Here is a 16,796-nt window from a genome sequence, read left to right as displayed (position 1 = left end):
CTTGAGTCCGGGGACCATGCAAGGCCTTGGTTCTGTCCAAAACTTGTAAGATTTCTTTTATGTACTTTTTTATTTTTCGACCGTAAGCCCCTATACCAGGGCGGGGGGAGTTGGCTTGAGGCCAGAAGCCCCTAGAGATGCCCGCGCCCTTGGCACTGCAAGGCGTAGCCCCTAGCAGAAGTTTATGTCGGAGCAACAACTGTATGTCGTCGGAGATGGAGGAAACCCCACGAACCTCTGCTTGCCATAGAGTTGACTCTACCGCAACCTGCGCCAACACGCAAGCCTTCCCACAGACGGCGCCAATTGTAGGGACACGATTTTTAACGATCCAAAGATGGCTTTGGGCTCGTATGTAAAAGGCCCGAACAATATGATTTGTAGAGAGTGGGTTTGGAAAGGCTAGACTTTGGTCGTTGGGTAACGGTTCAGTCAGGATTTTCATGGAAACCCATTCGAAGGTGGATTTGGTCTGTACGTCTAAGCCTTACACGGATGTGGTTTGAAGATCTATCTCCTCGGAATTAGTCCGAGGAGCGTCTCGCCTTCGTCGTCCTCCTTTTTTATGAGTTCGTCCTCCCCCTTTTCTCTGGTTCCTGGGCAGCCCCCCCTGTCAATGCAACGAGCTTCCCTTTTATAATAGTATTTCCTTCCCATTCTTCACCTACGTGTCCGTTTCTCCTTGTTCGGGGTGGTTACTCGTCTTGTCAATCCTCACATCAGAGTGGTTGGGAAAAGCTGGACAGCATAGTATGAGTATGGGTTTGTCAAGCGATGGGCTCCGCATTAAGGCGTTGGCAGCCTTCTCCCTTGTGCTGCTCTTGTACTGAATTTGTCCTTTTCTTCAGGCTTTTTTGTGAGATGTTGGGCGTAAAGTCGTCCTCGGCCACATCATTGGACCTTCAAGGACCTTTCATTGTGCGTTCTTAGCAGTAAGGCTCCTCGGCCTGGGTTTTGGGCTTTTAGTACAAAGTGGGCTGGGACCTCAGATTTCGGACCCCACAATATATATATATATATATATATTTTTTTTTTTTGTTATACTGACACAACAAATTTCACAATTATTGAGGTATAAATTTCTTATAGGTCGAAATAAAATAATAAAATATGAGACTGTAACTAGCCACGACTGAAAATAAATGTTTTATGAAAATATTGTAACACTTGTGGTGTAAATGTGTAAAAATTACAGTACTTTTTAGTTTACTCAATCAAGGTTTTAAAAACTGGACCGAACCGACTAGTCTAAGTGGTTGAACTGGGAATCGGAGGCCAATTCGATCTGGAAAAAATGGCTAAAACCGAAAAAAATCGATGAAAACTGGGAACGGTAGCAAATCTGGTTTTACCTTCGGTTCGGTTTTTAAAACATTATGCTCAATATGTATTGTTTATCACTTCATTGGTTGTTTTTTTTTTTTTTTTTTTTTTTTTTTTTTTCAATCATTGGTTTGTGCTCTTTAAAAAAAAAAAATTTATGAGTTGGCATATATATTATTATACTGACACGACAAATTTCACAATATTTTCACAATTAGTAAGATGTCAATTTCTTATAGGTCGAAATAAAATAATAAAATATGAAACTATGACTAGCCACAATCGAAAATAAATGTTTTGTGAAAATGTTATCACAATATTTTCACAATTGTTGAGATCTTAGTTTTTTATAGATCAAATAAAAAAAAAATACTAAGTCCACAACATTTTCACAAAAAATTATAGGTAAGATACTATTGATGGATAAAAAAGTGATATTAGTCGTGGGTCCATTTTAAAATCAGTTACAACTTGTCATCTAGAATTTGTTATGAAAATATTATGGAGATAGCATCTCTATAAAATAAATAATAATATATCAGACCGAAACTTACCATGGCTGAGAACAAAGGTATTGTGAAAATATTGTGACATTTTATTGTATTTCTAGACATTTTTTTTGGTTTAGTCAAATTTGATGAGTAAAAATTCACTGTTTCATGTATAATTTTTTTTTTTTTTGTTGTTGTTTTTTTTTTTTTTTAATGCATAGTTTAAAGTGGTTATCCCAATTAAAACCCAATAATAATTTATCACCTAAGATTTGTTATGAAAATGTTATGGATGTAGGATTACTTTAAAATCAAATTATAAAAGATCATACTAGGGCCCACCATAGCTAAAATAAAGGTTTTGAGAAAATATCGTGATATTTATTGTGTTCTTGGCTTTTTCTTTTTTTGTTTAGCCAATTTGTTAAGCCAAAATTCATAATTTTACGAATAGTTTTCTTGGGCTGTGTTTTTTTTTTTTTTTTTTTTTTTAACACATTGGTTAAAGTAAAAAATACATAGTTTTACTAACAAAAATGAATTATGGAAAAAAAGTATTTTCCCTCTTTATGTTTGAGGTAGTTTCATCCCTCAACTTTAAAGTTGAATAATTTCCTCTTTTATATTTTGTAGACAAGTATATAGTCCCTGTTATTACTCTCTTAGTTGAACCTTACCACAATATTATGATTCCTAGAATATTTCATTGTACAATATCTAAAATGCCTCACAAAATTTTAATGTCCCAAAAATTTTCTTCGTGTATTTTGAGTTTTATGTGTTAGTCATACTTAGAAAGTAAAAATGGTGATTTATGGTATTCTATTTGTTACCTAGAAAACACTAATTTATTAGTGGTTTAAATCTTCTAGATTTTAAATCTTCTAGATTTATAATTTTATCTAATAGAAACTTCAATGACATATGTTTTTTTTTGTACTTTTGTATTTTTTTTATTTGTTTTCTTTCTTAAAAAGGTTTTCATTATAAATTAAGTAAGTTAAGCATCGTAGTTAGGCTCATAAAATAAAATGATAAAAAATGAAGTATGAATAAGAAAATATTCATTGCAAATGGTTGTAGGTATTTAATTTGATGAAGAGTTTCAATTGTAACATATGTTATGATTTATTGTGAAAATTTAAATATAGTGACAATGTTTTTTCAAACCTTAGTTGTTTATTGTTCGAAGATGACGATATTTGTTATCCTTCTTAGTAGATTTTTTTTGTGAGTAGATATATACTGTTTTTAGTAAATAGGTTTTATGAAATGAAAACGTATTTTATATCAAATAATACCACTTCATTTGTATAAAAAATGAGAGACGTGTGTGCAAAAATAACTACCCACTAACACAAGTCTTTCAATTGTTAGTGGGTTAGTTATTTTTTGTTAACATGTCTCACATTTATTAGATTTTGATATCGCTGACATAGTATCATTTGATACAAAATACCTACTCTTAAGAAATTATCACACTAAATAGATAGTAATATTTTAAATGACTATTCTAAATTTAAATACATGGTTTTATACTACTTCAAAAAAAATAATTATATCTTAACTATATATAAAAAGAGTCTATAGGCTCATGAACAGTGTTTTTGGTTCAGTGAGCTGCCTTTTTTCTTTTTCTTTTTTCTTTAAGTTTCCCAATTTGGTTTGAGCTTTTTTTTTTAATGGATTTTTATATGTTTACTTTGTACTTGTAATGTAAGCTTACATAGTATACACATAAAAAGTGGCAAATATTATATACATTTGCAAAAAAAAAATTAAATATTGTACAAATTTTGCAAATGTGTACAACATTTGCCAATTTTTATGTGTTTACAATATAAATTTACATTGTAAGTACAATGTATATTTCTACATATAAAAAGAGTGAATAGGAAAAGTCACAGTAACTTCGCTATAATAGTTTTGGTTTGTTTAATTTTCATTGTTTCGCTGATCGCTTTTTTTTTTTTTTTTTTGTGAATGCATAAAGCTTCAGTAGATATGCTATATTATTTTTTGTTTGTATAATTCACACTGTTTCATGTTATAATAAAATATTAACACAATAAATTGACGTAATATTTTCACAATTGTTGAGGTGTTAATTCATTATACGTCAAAATAAAATAATAAAATATCATATTGGAACTAACCACAACTAAAAATAAAAGTATTATGAAAAAAGAAGTGTCACATCCACAATATTTTTCACAATACTTTCATAACAAATCATAAGTGGTAAATTGTTATTGGTTCTGTAAGGACACGATTCGTAACGAACTGTAGCGGTGTGGGGTTCGCACGTAAAAAGGCCCAAAACAATATCATTTGTAGAGCGTGGGTTTAGAAGGCTAGGCCTTAGTCACCAGGCGGTGGGTTTTTCGTGGTATTCGTGCGTGTCTAAGTTATCTTCACCCATGGAGTCTTTCTCCTGGAGGTGGGCTGGGAGGCTCTGGTTTTTTGCCATTTTTCCCAGCCTCTTCTTTAGGTTACTTATTTTTCCTTTTATATTTGCCTGCGTTCATTGTCCTTCGTCCACGTATAGGGTCAACCTTTCCAAGATTGATACTTGTCCCATCAGCCCATATTCAAAGTCGTTGGGGGTGGTTGTAAAAGCCAAAGAATGCGGCTCTGTCAAGTTCAGAGCATTGAATGGCAGTAAGGGCAGCTTTCCCTGGATATTTTAGATCTTTCTTCCAAGTTTCAGTCCTATACCGTTTTTACCCCTCTTTCAGGGGGGACTTTGGGTCTGCCGAGGATTGAACTGCCCTCGGCGGTATCCAAAGGCTATCTTGTCGAGCTTGGGCCATAGCCCTCCTTGGCTTGGGCTTTTGGATTCTCCCCGAGTAGATGGGTCTGGCCCATAAATCGTTTGGGCCCCACAATAGCCCCTCAAAACCCAGCTGTCCAACCTCTTGGTTGGAAAGGGGGTTTTGGTAATGTCGAGCTTTTATGATGGCTCCTTTAACTCGGCCCTTCATTAATGCTGGCGGTTTTCCGTCTGTCTAAGAAATATACTGATCTACGAGACGTTTTTTGATTTTACTCCTAACGCGTTCTCGTCGTTTGATTATTCAAAACACGCTTTTAATGACTTCCCTTTACGAGACTCATTTACATTCGACGGTTCGTCTGACGAGGCGGAGAAAAGGAACGGACACCTCTTCGTTTTCAGATTCTTTTGGAAACCTGAACGAATTCAATGCTTTCCGTTTTTCCCTTCCTATAAGAAGACAAGTAGGAGGCTATCATTTTCGTGCAGAGACCCTTTTATTTTTCTGAGATTTGAAACCCTTTGCCTCCCTAAGCGTTTACTTAACCCAGTAGTTATACACTAAATCACAGTACATTCACCATAACAAATGATGAAGAAACCACACCCCTCCTCAAAGCAACATGTTCTAATAAAGCTCGAAATGGCTCGGTCAGGGCAAGGATGGCGAAGGCTTAAGATTCGTCTTACCTTCCTTTCAGCCAAAATCCGAAGCAGGGACTCGTCACGTCAAACTTTCGGCGTGATTGAGTCAAGAACACCCATCATCAGTACCAACCGCGCTCTCATGAGCATACCTAATATGGCTCCAGTGTGTTGGGAGTCAGGATCGAGGCAGGGACTAAGTGCCCCTGCTTCTTCCTCTCTTCGTTCACTGGCGCCTCCTTTTGCCTCCCTTTCTTAGTCTTCCCAGCACCAGTTTCATCCTGGTGCTTTTCTTTCTCCCTCTTTTGCTCATTTTTATTTCTTTTTATCTCTTCTCTCTTCTTCTCCTCCTTCTTTACTCATGTCCTCCATCTTCTTCATTCATCTCCTCCATCTTCTTCTTCCTTCTCCTTCAAATTCTTCTTCCTTCTCCTTCATCTTTTTCCAAAGAAGGCTCTTCTTTCGATATAAGCAATACTGAGGCAGAAATTGGAGAGACTTTGAAGACGAGTTTAAAAGACACCCGGCTGTTTACTTATCTGTACTGCGAATGTTAGTGTTGCTTCGGCAGCTCACCTTTTGTATAGGCTTGTTTGAGCCCTTCTTTGTACGTTGTAATAATTTTTTCATATTAATAAAAAATTGTTGTTATTTTACTTCGCATGCTCTGTCTCTATGTTTTTACAAATTTGCAAACGCTGCTCAGCACGATAATATAGCATTTGAATCGATGACAACTAAGGCCAAAATGCTTGCTAATAAAAAGAAGTCACCACAACTTTAACAGAATTGCTTGAACTAGCAATGCGTACCTATGAATAACGGCAATTGCCCGAAATAATGCTGAGATTAGAACTGGATGCTCTATGCGGTGTAGGAAGTAATCATTCGAAAACATATCACCCGCAAAAATGAACAGCCCCCTTAGGCTACCGAATAGTGGAGTGCCCCACCATCATTCTAACACTTTTATTGGCCTTAACATTTTACAATATCTGAGTCGGGGACTCTTCCCATCCGAGCAGTTATAAAACTTGTAATTTTTCTTTCTCTTTTTTTTACTTGGTTTCCCCATAGGCTTGAGTCCGAGGACCATGCAATGCCTTGGTTCTGTCCAAAACTTGTAATTTTTCTTTTTTGTACTTGGTTTCCCCATAGGCTTGGGTCCGAGGACCATGCAATGCCTTGGTTCTGTCCAAAACTTGTAATAGGCTTTTCTTTTTTGTACTTGGTTTCCCCATAGGCTTGGGTCCGAGGACCATGCAATGCCTTGGTTCTGTCCAAAACCTGTAATTTTTCTTTTTTGTACTTGGTTTCCCCATAGGCTTGGGTCCGAGGACCATGCAATGCCTTGGTTCTGTCCAAAACTTGTAATTTTTCTTTTTTGTACTTGGTTTCCCCATAGGCTTGGGTCCGAGGACCATGCAATGCCTTGGTTCTGTCCCTGGGCCCCTATGCAGAACGGGCCTGGGCCGCGAGTTTACTGGGCCCACAAATTAAGAGGTATTTCCGTAGTCTTTGGTCACGCGGTACTTTTTGGCGTCCCAGTGTTCGAGGTGCGCCTTCTTGAGACTCCTTTAATCTCATGGTTGCAGATGGCGTGGAAAATCGAGCCGGAGACATTTTGTCTGTAGCGTTCCTTGGGACGCTGCGTGAATTAAATGCCACCACCTTATCTTTTTAAATAAATAGGAGAGAAAGTTGCCTTACCTGCGCGCAAATCCTTCAGTTTCCTCCCTTAGTATATCATGTTTGAGGCTAGGGTTGGGGAAAAGGAACTCTGTCCGCCACGGAGGCGCCGTGTCCTCCTGAGACTCAAAGTAGTGAGGTATGGGCAAAGGAGGCGTAAATTCAAGGGAACATTCCGTTTCGACAGAGGGGAAAGGGTGTTTCCCCCCCTTTTAGTCAAAATCCGAAGCAGGTTCTGTTCATGCCAGAATTTTGGTGTGTCAGAAGAAAGATTCTCCGCCATCAGCGCCTCTGCCTTGTTGCAGGCAAATTTTTGGTGAAGGCTCCTCAACTTCCGGCTCCCTGCACCTTTCCTTCAGCGGTGTGAGGCTCAAGTTGGGTTCTTTTGCTGCCTGAGTTATGGGCGTGCAAAAGCATTGAGGAGGAATAAGGTCTCGAAGAAGTAGCCAACCTCTTCTCTGTGCTACCTCCTCGGCTTTATCTTCATTTTCTTGTATTTTCCTTTACTTACGTAGTTAGCTTTAATGTAAGCTTGTTTCAGCTTTTCATTGTACATTGTACTGTTCCTTTGCCTTAATAAAAGATGTGTTTATTTCTTTATACATACTTTTCTTCTCTGCAACAACTATTTGGTGCATGAATATTAAATGTAAGCTTGCCCTTAATGATATTCCGGGCAGAAAACTGCCTTAACACAGATTCCTACTGGTTTAAACTCACAAATATTATCAAGTATAAGAAGGGTAATCCTCAATAAATTAAACTCTTGGAACTAACTGGGATAACCGCCGAGTGCTGCGCGATGCATGCTAAACCACTGTCCGAGAGCGATAAACTCTAAATGATTCGTTCGAGAGGGTAGCCGAGTAGCGAGGGACCTTGATTGTGCTTTTGGGTAATATATTGCACCGTATCGCATCAACCCCTTTGGTACTGGGGATCCGAAGGTAGACCGGGGAATCCGTGTAATTAAGGGATTAACCCAACTATTAACGAGGAGTTCTCTTTGGATGGATTTTGAGGTTTATGTGCCATAATTTTTTTTTTAGATAGTTGGTTTCCCCATAGACTTGGGTCCGAGGACCATGCAATGCCTTGGTTCTGTCCAAAACCTAGTTTTCCACATCCAGGTAGTTGGTTTTCCCATAGGCTTGAATCCGTGGACTATGCAATGCCTTGGTTCTGTCCAAAACCTAGTTTTCCACATCCAGGTAGTTGGTTTCCCCAGAGGCTTGAGTCTGTGGACCATGCAATGCCTTGGTTCTGTCCAAAACCTAGTTTTCCACATCCAGGTAGTTGGTTTTCCCATAGGCTTGAGTCCGAGGACTATGCAATGCCTTGGTTCTGTCCAAAACCTAGTTTTCCACATCCAGGTAGTTGGTTTTCCTATAGGCTTGAGTCCGAGGACTATGCAATGCCTTGGTTCTGTCCAAAACCTAGTTTTCCACATCCAGGTAGTTGGTTTCCCATAGGCCTGAGTCCGAGGACTATGCAATGCCTTGGTTCTGAGCATCCTTGGCTTCCACCAAACCTAGGTAGTTTTCCCCAGAGGCGTTGAGTCCGAGGACTATGCAAGCCTTGGTTCTGTCCAAAACCTAGTTTTCCACATCCAGGTAGTTGGTTTCCCCAGAGGCTTGAGTCCGTGGACCATGCAATGCCTTGGTTCTGTCAAAGCCTAATTTCCACATCCAGGTTAGTTGGTTTTCCTATAGGCTTGAGTCCGAGGACTATGCAATGCCTTGGTTCTGTCCAAAACCTAGTTTTCCACATCCAGGTAGTTGGTTTTCCCCAGAGGCTTGAGTCCGAGGACTATGCAAATGCCTGGTTCTGTCCAAAACCTAGTTTCCACATCCAGGTAGTTGGTTTTCCCATAGGCTTGAGTCCGAGGACTATGCAATGCCTTGGTTTTGTCCAAACCTAGTTTTCCACATCCAAGTAGTTGGTTTTCCCATAGGCTTGAGTCCGAGGACTATGCAATGCCTTGGTTCTGTCCAAAACCTAGTTTTCCACATCCAGGTAGTTGGTTTCCCCAGAGGCTTGAGTCCGAGGACTATGCAATGCCTTGGTTCTGTCCAAAACCTAGTTTTCTCTTCGTGTGGGATCTTGGCTTTAGGGGAGTTAGCTCCTCAGCCAAGCCCTTAGAGTTTATCCATACGATTAACGCTACCAAGTGCCTAGTTTGCTCTTTACAGGGGAACTTGGCTTTAAGGGAGTTAGCTCCTCAGCCAAGCCCCTAGTCAAGAAACGTAGCCCCTAGCAGAACTTTATACTAGAACTCTATAACCAACGGTTAGAAATAACAAAGAAACTCTACCGACCCACCTCCTATACCAACACACAAGCCTTCCCCACAGACGGCGCCAATTGTAAGGACACGATTCGTAACGAACCGTAGCGGTGTGGGGTTCGCACGTAAAAAGGCCCAAAACAATATCATTTGTAGAGCGTGGGTTTAGAAGGCTAGGCCTTAGTCACCAGACGGTGGGTTTTTCGTGGTATTCGTGCGTGTCTAGGTTATCTTCACCCATGGAGTCTTTCTCCTGGAGGTGGGCTGGGAGGCTCTGGTTTTTGGCCATTTTTCCCAGCCTCTTCTTTAGGTTACTTATTTTTCCTTTTATATTTGCCTGCGTTCATTGTCCTTCGTCCACGTATAGGGTCAACCTTTCCAAGATTGATACTTGTCCCATCAGCCCATATTCAAAGTCGTTGGGGGTGGTTGTAAAAGCCAAAGAATGCGGCTCTGTCAGGTTCAGAGTATTGAATGGCAGTAAGGGCAGCTTTCCCTGGATATTTTAGATCTTTCTTCCAAGTTTCAGTCCTATACCGTTTTTACCCCTCTTTCAGGGGGGACTTTGGGTCTACCGAGGACTGAACTACCCTCAGCGGTATCCAAAGGCTATCTTGTCGAGCTTGGGCCATAGCCCTCCTTGGCTTGGGCCTTTGGATTCTCCCCGGGTAGATGGGCCTGGCCCATAAATCGTTTGGGCCCCACAGGTTCCAATTTAAACTTACCAATGAAACTACTTTTTTGCCCACCAATAACAACTTGTAGCAACCTATTACTTACGATTTGTTGTGAAAATTTCATGGACATAGCATTTTTTGTGTGAAAATATTAAGACATCTTGTTGTCGTCACAATATTTTCAAAACTGTTGAGCTGTCAATTCTTTATAAGTCAAAATAAAATATAACAATATTATTAAGGTATTATGAAAATGTTGTGCCCTTCTATTGTATTTTTAGAAACTTTTTGTTGGTTTAATCAGTTTTGTTGAGCCAAAATTCACTATTTCACATATAATTTTCTTAGGTTGACTTTTTGTATTTATTTTCTTTGCCCACAATTTTAAGTAAAAACACATAGTTTTACACACAAAAACAAAAATTTAGGAAAAAAAACACTTTTCATCCTTTATGTTTGGGGTAGTTTACTATTCCTCCTTAAACTTTAAAATAAAGCAATTTTTCCCTTAAAATTTTGGAAAATAGCAAATATGTCATATTGTTATTCTCTCAGTTAAACCCTAATGAAAACTTATGATTCTTAAAATATTTTATTATGTAATGTCTAAATTACTCCCGCTAAATATTAACATCCCAAAATTTTTTTCTCATGTATCTTGAGTTTTAGATGATAGAAATTCTGGGAAAGTTGGAATGATAATATAAGGTGTTTTGTTTGTTATCTAAAAAATGTTAATTTTCTAGGTTTAAATTTTCAAAACTTATAATTTATCTAATGAAAAATTTGATGACACATGCCTTTTTTTTTCTTTTTTTTTTTAATTTTTTTAGCAAAACTCAGTTGTTTATTTTTGGAAGATGATGATATTTGTTATCATTTTTAGAAGCTTTTAGTGAGTGGATATATTGCCTTTAGTAAGTAGATACTAAAAAAACTATTATAGTAAAAAAGATATTTATATGTTAAAGAGCTACTCTAATTTTGTGGTTGATCAAAATTCTTATACAAATGAGATTAACTTTTTACAACATAATTATTAAAATTCTTAAAATTAATGTCTATTTTGATTAATGTAAATCTCTATATACTGTAATAATCAAATGATTTATATATTTGTTATGTGATACAAATAAAACCTAGAATTGACCTTAATCACTACTCTTTTTCCACGGCAAGCACGTGCCTTACACGTGCTATCTTAACTAGTAACATAAAATGAGGGGTGACAATGCATGTAGCAACTAACAAGAGTATCTTATTTTAATATTATTACGTTCTTTTAGGTTACAATGATAATTGTCCAAATTTTTAATTGATATTGCCTAGTTCTTTTAATTAGATGTCTAGAGTTCAAACTTCAAAACCCTTTTCTCCTATTGTAGCTATTGAATTATTTAAAAAATAAGGTTATAATGACAATTTTAAGCGAAAGATTCGAGGGATACCTTAATGGTTTCAACATCTCTAAATATAACATGAGATTCTTATCCCTATTTGTGTAAAATTTTACTAAGGATTTACTTGTAAAATATATTTATCATTATTATAATGTGAATAATGCATATTAGGAGTAGCATCTTCTAGAGTTTTTTGGTAATTTTCTCATAATTTTTTTAAATTTTATTATTAGTTCAAGTAAATTTATAAACAATTTATATAGACGTAGTGTAAGATTAGAACACCTAATTTTTTACTTGAATTTGAATGGTAGATAACTGAACATATATGGGAGACAGCAAAAACAAAAAGACTACAATTTTTTAAAGATGCATTTAAATTATTGTTTTTCACTTTATTGTGTCTTGTATAAGAAGTTTATAACCCAGTGACAGAAACAAGAATTTGTCTTCAGTGTTGGGGATATTAAACAAAGTAATAATGGAAAAACTAGATTAACATAAAAGACAAATAAGAAATAGAAAACTTGGAGGCACAATATCGTTTTCCTTAGACAATATTTGCCCCTCCACGCTATTGTTGCTAAAGGGTTATCGCAAATTTGTCCCTAGGATACAATCAAAATGTTGGGTTCTACAGATAATAATTATGGGGAATAACCACAGGATTTCTTGTGTTTTTCTCTAACTTACTATATTTTGTGGAGTTAGTTTCAAGTGAACATAAGCCTTTATTTATATCCATAGGGTTATATTTCATCAACAGGCACGTATGGATGGTTAAAATGTTTCATAAAACTGTTCACAAGGCTTGAAACATCTTCAACCTTTTGAACAGTCATCAGAAAATTCTGCAGAAAATCCTGTTTTACGACTTTCGATCGATCAAATGCTCTTTTCGATCGATTGAATGCTCTTTTCGATTGATCGAGCAGGAATCGAATAGCGATCGAATCGGAATCAAATAGCGATCGAATCATCTATACACTCCAGGATTATTTTCTTCATCATTTCGATCGATCAAGCTAAAGTTTCGACCAATCAAAAATACTGAATTTCGAATTTTCACTTAGAAAATTCCAGAACTTGAATTTTTACTTTAACAACTTTATGAAACAATATTCTCCAAACTCAAACATCATTATTACAACCTATCCATGTATATACCTATATATACACTATTAAGGACCAAAATATGAACCAAATTTTTTTGATCATTCAATAATAGAAAATATATTAAAATTTAAAACTAAATTGATACATAAAAAATAAAAATAAAAATAAAAATTAACATCTATAAAATAATATCAGAATATAAACAAAATAAAAGATACAACATAACTGTTGTTTAATATATTTCAACTTAATCATTAATAATTTTATATATTAGTAAAAATATTTCAAAATGCCAGGGAGGTCATGGTCCTTCCTCGTCTATACATAATTTTGTCCCTTTACTGCATTAACCTATGGAAGCTCTTAAATTGTCACAAATTTCATCAATAAAGGTAATAATAAATAGCCCTTGTTAAAAAAAAAGGAAAAGAAAAAGAAAAGACAGTTAGATGATCATTTTTCACTTTGTTATATCTTCTATAAGAGGCACTAATCTATTGAAGAGCTTAATTTAATCATTATAGGTAAAAGTAGGATAAGTTTCTATCAAGATTGATACGATACTATCCTATCATAGTTTCACCTTATTTTGTTATGTTAGAAAGTGAAGAATCACTTTAATCCAAATAATTAGGGATATTGAATTCCACAATTCTATTTCTTATGGATGCGTGTATAACTTCATATAAAATGAAGTGTGGCCATGCACATAGCATGATTCTCTTCTATAGAATTTTTTTTTTTTGTTAAAATAAAATACATATATCTAAAGCAAACTTGTATAGCTTTTCAAAAAGTTGTATAAGAGTAGTCTGAAATTGAGAAAATAGAGATGTGGGCTATGCTGGTTTGGCAAATTTAGTTTTTAGATACAAATAATTAATGAACGTTGCATATGGATTGTAAGTTGTTACAGGACTTCAAGCAAGTGAATTAACGTGTGTTTCAGTTAATTCAACTGATAAAATTTATTATTTTAAATAAGAGATATGAAGTTTGATCTACGCGTACCAAAAAAAAAAAAAAAACTAATTTGTGTATTGATACGAAAATAAAAAACAATAGCAAACATTACAAATTGAAATTATTTATCAAAATTAAAAAACGCAAGACCCAACATGCCATAAATTCTAATATGGAGTGTTGCAAGAGTCAGCAGGGCACAGTAACCAAGGATAGAAAAGATAGCATAACCAAGGAGATAGAAAAGATAGCATATGTATATTGATAAGAGATTTTTTAATTTTCTGCCTTTAGAAAGAGTTGTGAGTAAAATCTCAAAGAGATACTTATACTCAGTAATGATGCTAAAAATCGTCAGTAAGTTACACAGTCTTCACGTGTTCGAGATAATATCTGCGAAACAAAATTTATTAATTTAAATAAGAGATATGAAGTTTGATTTACGCGTACCAAAAAAAAAAAAAAAAAACCTAATTTGTGTATTGATACGGAAAAAAAAAAAAATAGCAAACATTACAAATTGAAACTATTTATCAAAATTAAAAAACGCAAGACCCAACATGCCATAAATTCTAATATGGAGTGTTGCAAGAGTCGGCAGGGCACAGTAACCAAGGAGATAGAAAAGATAGCATAACCAAGGAGATAGAAAAGATGGCATATGTATACTGATAAGAGATTTTTTAATTTTCTGCCTTTAGAAAGAGTTGTGAGTAAAATCTCAAAGAGATACTTATTCTCAGTAATGATGCCAAAAATCGTCAGTAAGTTACACAGTTTTTACATGCTCGAGACAATACTTGCGAAACAAAAATAAAGAAGATCTTAGGAGAGTACCAGTGTGGTACTGGCCAAAGACCTTCCGAAGGTTAAGTTAAAGAACTTTCACAACTCTAAAGTGCTAGAGCTAGGAAAATTATGTGTATCTTGGTTTGTAAGGGTCTTGGGGTTTTTATAGTAGCATGAGTTTGACATATGCTCCTTGGCTTAGAAGATCTTTCCTTGTGGGAGAGATCTTCTTTAATTTGCGTATCTTACGGGATCTTTTCCTTATGGGACTCCCTTGATTAAGGTTAATTGTGAGGTACAAAATATTTCCTTATATATCGTTTTAGACCTTAAAGTTTGTTGTGCTGGCATTGCTCAAAAATGATCTTGTAGATATATATATATATATACAGTGGCGGAGCTAGAATTTTAGTCTAGAGTGGGCAAAATTAAAAAAACAATATTAAAAGTAAAATTAATCTAAAAAATATTAATCAATAATAATAACAAAACAATTGTAAGAAAATATGAATATATTTCATAGTATTAAAATAAATAAACAAAAATAACCAATTCATAGTCATAGCTACTACAAATTTTACAAATTGATGTGGTAAAATAAAAATGTGAGTAGTGTTACTTAAACAATATAATGACTATATGTTTGAAATTATTTTTTATGATTGGTGAGATGCTAATTTGTAAGACATAAGTAGTAAAATTTGTAATATCTATAGCATCACTTAATAATAAAACGCTGTAAAATGTATCACGGTGAAAATAATGATATTAAATAAAAAAGAAAAAGTAGTGAAATAGGTGCAAGACAGACAAAAACTGCTTATGAGAATAGTGAACTGGTGAAAAGGTTACATGGTTTGTTCTTTGAGAATAACTTCTCCTTCCTTTCTTTTTCCTGGGTCACTTTCAAGTGGGTGTCCTTTTTTTTCTTTTTCTTTTTTTCTCAATGTCAGGGAGTAACTAGAGGACTACCTATGCAAGGATATTTTAGGAGTCAGAGGGGGCAGGTGCCCCCCCTCGCCCCCCTCTGGCTCCGCCCCTGTATATATATATATATATAAATTGACATTTATATACAAAATATTTATGAGATTTTTTTTATATAAAATTTTAATTATGAGTTATGATCGTGTCTATTTTTAAATTTCAACTTGTATTTTTATATGCATGTTTATGTATGTATGTGCTTTGAATTTGTCTTAATATGCAAATATCATGGTTTGGCATTTCAAACAAAAATTCTTAGTTTTATTTATATCTATATCCAATAAGTGTAGATATAAACACACAAGTGCTAAGGTAACATAAGTCTTAATAAAAGTAATGTTAACAGTAGGTTCATGTGAAAATGATGTTATTTCAATTACAACTTATTAACATCAATAATGACTTAACTTGACTTAAGAAAAAAAAAAAAAAAAACTAAAGAGCAACCCTCTAACTTGACTGGTTTTCCTTGACTTGACTTATCCAATTGATATTTTAATGCTTGAGTTCATATTACAGGACAACTCAAATTACTCCATTTTCTACCATTAAATTCAATTAACTTAATAAATCCGAACTTATTGAATTTTATCTTCTATAATAAGATTTATTTGTTTGTTTGTTTTTAATTTATTTATTTTTGAATTTGATAGTCGAAGAATGGGAGGGGTGTTTTTTTTTTTTTTTTTTTTTTGAAAGATAGTTTCAACTTATAATATGCTATTAATGATTGTTATTTATCATCAAATCAAGATACTAATTAACAAAAAAAAATTACTAATTAAACTAAATGGAACCCAAGAAAGGAAATTGAAACTTAAATATATCCATTGAAAATGTTAAAAAGTGATGTATGAATTGCAAAACTCTGACCATACCTAAATTACTTTCTAGAAAAAACTATCATAACATGATTTATTGATGTTAATTTACTGTTAATATTATATCTATATTATATTATGGCCCACAGACAAAAACTTTATGCCTGCCTTAATTGAATCTCACTTATAATAAAATAATCACACAGATACGATTTGCACACTTTTCTTGACATATTTTTAATCATTTTTATCAATTCACACAAACCCTCAAATTCGTAACCAAGAGCTAGTGGAATTATATATGTTACCGTGTGTATTGGATTTCTGCCTTGGAAACCTTTTTTTTCTTTTTTCTTTCTTTCTTTTCTTGGGCAGCTTACTTTTAAAAGTAGTGTACCTTTTAAAGTTTTAAAAAACTATAAAATAAAAAATCTTTTCAATAAATAGGGTTTTAATGGAAAATATTTAGAAAAAAAATTTAATAAATTGTATGTAAATATTAGGTTTTAATGACTAGAAAAATCTTTTTTACCTGTAATAATCTTCTATTTATGATTTGTTGAGAAAATATTGTAGACGTAGCATTTTTCTTATTTGAATAAAGGATTTAGAATCGATTCTTATCTTGAAAGAAAAAGAAAAGGAAAAAAAAAATCTTTGTTTGATTTGATGATAAAAAACAATTATGATTAAAAATGGCTAAAACCTATGATCACGTAGGTACTTAACCCGACACGACCCAAAATTTTTTTGAGTATTACCCAACCAATTTTGGGCAAAACAAAATTAGATTGAGTTTAGATGAAAACCCGAATGTTTGGCTGTTACCCAA

The sequence above is a fragment of the Quercus lobata genome, chromosome 12, assembly GCF_001633185.2.
Source record: "Quercus lobata isolate SW786 chromosome 12, ValleyOak3.0 Primary Assembly, whole genome shotgun sequence".
In the NCBI taxonomy this organism is placed as follows: domain Eukaryota; kingdom Viridiplantae; phylum Streptophyta; class Magnoliopsida; order Fagales; family Fagaceae; genus Quercus; species Quercus lobata.
This window is presented reverse-complemented; position numbering follows the sequence as displayed.